This window comes from Bombina bombina, chromosome 3, assembly GCF_027579735.1.
Source record: "Bombina bombina isolate aBomBom1 chromosome 3, aBomBom1.pri, whole genome shotgun sequence".
NCBI classification, from domain to species: Eukaryota; Metazoa; Chordata; class Amphibia; order Anura; family Bombinatoridae; genus Bombina; species Bombina bombina.
In genome coordinates this window covers 68,348,742-68,354,741 of record NC_069501.1, presented here as the reverse complement: position 1 = coordinate 68,354,741, position 6,000 = coordinate 68,348,742, and positions in this window count along the sequence as shown.

Below are 6,000 nucleotides of genomic sequence, written 5' to 3'. Positions count from 1 at the left end.
GTCAGTAAGCCAATAATGAGCCGTATATGCACGTATCCTCCTGCTCCAGAGCTAGACACAGTCAGTAAGCCAATAATGAGCCGTATATGCACGTATCCTCCGGCTTCAGAGCTGGACACAGTCAGTAAGCCAATAATGAGCCGTATATGCACGTATCCTCCTGCTCTAGAGCTGGACACAGTCAGTAAGCCAATAATGAGCCGCATATGCACGTATCCTCCTGCTCCAGAGCTAGGACACAGTCAGTAAGCCAATAATGAGCCGTATATGCACGTATCCTCCTGCTCCAGAGCTAGACACAGTCAGTAAGCCAATAATGAGCCGTATATGCACGTATCCTCCTGCTCTAGAGCTGGACACAGTCAGTAAGCCAATAATGAGCCGTATATGCACGTATCCTCCTGCTCCAGAGCTGGACACAGTCAGTAAGCCAATAATGAGCCGTATATGCACGTATCCTCCTGCTCCAGAGCTAGACACAGTCAGTAAGCCAATAATGAGCCGTATATGCACGTATCCTCCTGCTAATGAGCTGGACACAGTCAGTAAGCCAATAATGAGCCGTATATGCACGTATCCTACTGCTTCAGAGCTGGACACAGTCAGTAAGCCAATAATGAGCCGTATATGCACGTATCCTCCTGCTCCAGAGCTAGGACACAGTCAGTAAGCCAATAATGAGCCGTATATGCATGTATCCTCCTGCTTCAGAGCTGGACACAGTCAGTAAGCCAATAATGAGCCGTATATGCACGTATCCTCCTTCTTCAGAGCTGGACACAGTCAGTAAGCCAATAATGAGCCGTATATGCATGTATCCTCCTGCTCATGAGCTGGACACAGTCAGTAAGCCAATAATGAGCCGTATATGCACGTATCCTACTGCTCTAGAGCTGGACACAGTCAGTAAGCCAATAATGAGCCGTATATGCATGTATCCTCCTGCTTCAGAGCTGGACACAGTCAGGAAGCCAATAATGAGCCGTATATGCACGTATCCTCCTGCTCATGAGCTGGACACAGTCAGTAAGCCAATAATGAGCCGTATATGCACGTATCCTACTGCTCTAGAGCTGGACACAGTCAGTAAGCCAATAATGAGCCGTATATCCACGTATCCTCCTGCTTCAGAGCTGGACACAGTCAGTAAGCCAATAATGAGCCGTATATGTACGTATCCTCCTGCTCATGAGCTGGACACAGTCAGTAAGCCAATAATGAGCCGTATATGCACGTATCCTCCTGCTCATGAGCTGGACACAGTCAGTAAGCCAATAATGAGCCGTATATGCACGTATCCTCCTGCACATGAGCTGGACACAGTCAGTAAGCCAATAATGAGCCGTATATGCACGTATCCTCCTGCTCCAGAGCTAGACACAATCAGTAAGCCAATAATGAGCCGTATATGCACGTATCCTCCTGCTCATGAGCTGGACACAGTCAGTAAGCCAATAATGAGCCGTATATGCACGTATCCTCCTGCTCATGAGCTGGACACAGTCAGTAAGCCAATAATGAGCCGTATATGCACGTATCCTCCTGCTCATGAGCTGGACACAGTCAGTAAGCCAATAATGAGCCATATATGCATGTATCCTCCTGCTCATGAGCTGGACACAGTCAGTAAGCCAATAATGAGCCGTATATGCACGTATCATCCTGCTCCAGAGCTAGACACAGTCAGTAAGCCAATAATGAGCCGTATATGCACGTATCCTCCTGCTCTAGAGCTGAACACAGTCAGTAAGCCAATAATGAGCCGTATATGCACGTATCCTCCTGCTTCAGAGCTGGACACAGTCAGTAAGCCAATAATGAGTTGTATATGCACGTATCCTCCTGCTCCAGAGCTAGACACAGTCAGTAAGCCAATAATGAGCCGTATATGCACGTATCCTCCTGCTCTAGAGCTGGACACAGTCAGTAAGCCAATAATGAGCCGTATATGCATGTATCCTCCTGCTTCAGAGCTGGACACAGTCAGTAAGCCAATAATGAGCAGTATATGCACGTGTCCTCCTGCTTCAGAGCTGGACACAGTCAGTAAGCCAATAATGAGCCGTATATGTACGTATCCTCCTGCTCATGAATTGGACACAGTCAGTAAGCCAATAATGAGCCGTATATGCACGTATCCTCCTGCTCATGAGCTGGACACAGTCAGTAAGCCAATAATGAGCCGTATATGCACGTATCCTCCTGCTCTAGAGCTGGACACAGTCAGTAAGCCAATAATGAGCCGTATATGCACGTATCCTCCTGCTCCAGAGCTAGACACAGTCAGTAAGCCAATAATGAGCCGTATATGCACGTATCCTCCTGCTCATGAGCTGGACACAGTCAGTAAGCCAATAATGAGCCGTATATGCACGTATCCTCCTGCTCATGAGCTGGACACAGTCAGTAAGCCAATAATGAGCCGTATATGCACGTATCCTCCTGTTCATGAGCTGGACACAGTCAGTAAGCCAATAATGAGCTGTATATGCACGTATCCTCCTGCTCTAGAGCTGGACACAGTCAGTAAGCCAATAATGAGCCGTATATGCACGTATCCTCCTGCTCCAGAGCTAGACACAGTCAGTAAGCCAATAATGAGCCTTATATGCACGTATCCTCCTGCTCATGAGCTGGACACAGTCAGTAAGCCAATAATGAGCCGTATATGCATGTATCCTCCTGCTTCAGAGCTGGACACAGTCAGTAAGCCAATAATGAGCCGTATATGCACGTATCCTCCTGCTCTAGAGCTGGACACAGTCAGTAAGCCAATAATGAGCCGTATATGCACGTATCCTCCTGCTCTAGAGCTGGACACAGTCAGTAAGCCAATAATGAGCCGTATATGCACGTATCCTCCTGCTCCAGAGCTAGACACAGTCAGTAAGCCAATAATGAGCCTTATATGCACGTATCCTCCTGCTAATGAGCTGGACACACTCAGTAAGCCAATAATGAGCCGTATATGCACGTATCCTACTGCTAATGAGCTGGACACACTCAGTAAGCCAATAATGAGCCGTATATGCACGTATCCTCCTGCTCCAGAGCTGGACACAGTCAGTAAGCCAATATTGAGCCGTATATGCACGTATCCTCCTGCTTCCGAGCTGGACACAGTCAGTAAGCCAATAATGAGCCGTATATGCATGTATCCTCCTGCTCTAGAGCTGGACACAGTCAGTAAGCCAATAATGAGCCGTATATGCACGTATCCTCCTGCTTCAGAGCTGGACACAGTCAGCAAGCCAATAATGAGCCGTATATGCACGTATCCTCCTGCTTCAGAGCTGGACACAGTCAGTAAGCCAATAATGAGCCGTATATGCACGTATCCTCCTGCACATGAGCTGGGCACAGTCAGTAAGCCAATAATGAGCCGTATATGCACGTATCCTCCTGCACATGAGCTGGGCACAGTCAGTAAGCCAATAATGAGCCGTATATGCACGTATCCTCCTGCTCATGAGCTGGACACAGTCAGTAAGCCAATAATGAGCCGTATATGCACGTATCCTCCTGCTCATGAGCTGGACACAGTCAGTAAGCCAATAATGAGCCATATATGCATGTATCCTCCTGCTCATGAGCTGGACACAGTCAGTAAGCCAATAATGAGCCGTATATGCACGTATCATCCTGCTCCAGAGCTAGACACAGTCAGTAAGCCAATAATGAGCCGTATATGCACGTATCCTCCTGCTCTAGAGCTGAACACAGTCAGTAAGCCAATAATGAGCCGTATATGCACGTATCCTCCTGCTTCAGAGCTGGACACAGTCAGTAAGCCAATAATGAGTTGTATATGCACGTATCCTCCTGCTCCAGAGCTAGACACAGTCAGTAAGCCAATAATGAGCCGTATATGCATGTATCCTCCTGCTCATGAGCTGGACACAGTCAGTAAGCCAATAATGAGCCGTATATGCATGTATCCTCCTGCTTCAGAGCTGGACACAGTCAGTAAGCCAATAATGAGCAGTATATGCACGTGTCCTCCTGCTTCAGAGCTGGACACAGTCAGTAAGCCAATAATGAGCCGTATATGTACGTATCCTCCTGCTCATGAACTGGACACAGTCAGTAAGCCAATAATGAGCCGTATATGCACGTATCCTCCTGCTCATGAGCTGGACACAGTCAGTAAGCCAATAATGAGCCGTATATGCACGTATCCTCCTGCTCTAGAGCTGGACACAGTCAGTAAGCCAATAATGAGCCGTATATGCACGTATCCTCCTGCTCCAGAGCTAGACACAGTCAGTAAGCCAATAATGAGCCGTATATGCACGTATCCTCCTGCTCATGAGCTGGACACAGTCAGTAAGCCAATAATGAGCCGTATATGCACGTATCCTCCTGCTCATGAGCTGGACACAGTCAGTAAGCCAATAATGAGCTGTATATGCACGTATCCTCCTGCTCTAGAGTTGGACACAGTCAGTAAGCCAATAATGAGCCGATTATGCACGTATCCTCCTGCTCCAGAGCTAGACACAGTCAGTAAGCCAATAATGAGCCTTATATGCACGTATCCTCCTGCTCATGAGCTGGACACAGTCAGTAAGCCAATAATGAGCCGTATATGCACTTATCCTCCTGCTCCAGAGCTAGACACAGTCAGTAAGCCAATAATGAGCCGTATATGCACGTATCCTCCTGCTTCAGAGCTGGACACAGTCAGTAAGCCAATAATGAGCCGTATATGCATGTATCCTCCTGCTCTAGAGCTGGACACAGTCAGTAAGCCAATAATGAGCCGTATATGCACGTATCCTCCTGCTCTAGAGCTGGACACAGTCAGTAAGCCAATAATGAGCCGTATATGCACGTATCCTCCTGCTCCAGAGCTAGACACAGTCAGTAAGCCAATAATGAGCCTTATATGCACGTATCCTCCTGCTAATGAGCTGGACACAGTCAGTAAGCCAATAATGAGCCGTATATGCACGTATCCTACTGCTTCAGAGCTGGACACAGTCAGTAAGCCAATAATGAGCCGTATATGCACGTATCCTCCTGCTCCAGAGCTAGACACAGTCAGTAAGCCAATAATGAGCCGTATATGCATGTATCCTCCTGCTTCAGAGCTGGACACAGTCAGTAAGCCAATAATGAGCCGTATATGCACGTATCCTCCTTCTTCAGAGCTGGACACAGTCAGTAAGCCAATAATGAGCCGTATATGCATGTATCCTCCTGCTCATGAGCTGGACACAGTCAGTAAGCCAATAATGAGCCGTATATGCACGTATCCTACTGCTCTAGAGCTGGACACAGTCAGTAAGCCAATAATGAGCCGTATATGCATGTATCCTCCTGCTTCAGAGCTGGACACAGTCAGGAAGCCAATAATGAGCCGTATATGCACGTATCCTCCTGCTCTAGAGCTGGACACAGTCAGTAAGCCAATAATGAGCCGTATATGCACGTATCCTCCTGCTCCAGAGCTAGACACAGTCAGTAAGCCAATAATGAGCCTTATATGCACGTATCCTCCTGCTAATGAGCTGGACACAGTCAGTAAGCCAATAATGAGCCGTATATGCACGTATCCTACTGCTTCAGAGCTGGACACAGTCAGTAAGCCAATAATGAGCCGTATATGCACGTATCCTCCTGCTCCAGAGCTAGACACAGTCAGTAAGCCAATAATGAGCCGTATATGCATGTATCCTCCTGCTTCAGAGCTGGACACAGTCAGTAAGCCAATAATGAGCCGTATATGCACGTATCCTCCTTCTTCAGAGCTGGACACAGTCAGTAAGCCAATAATGAGCCGTATATGCACGTATCCTCCTGCTCATGAGCTGGACACAGTCAGTAAGCCAATAATGAGCCGTATATGCACGTATCCTACTGCTCTAGAGCTGGACACAGTCAGTAAGCCAATAATGAGCCGTATATGCATGTATCCTCCTGCTTCAGAGCTGGACACAGTCAGGAAGCCAATAATGAGCCGTATATGCACGTATCCTACTGCTCTAGAGCTGGACA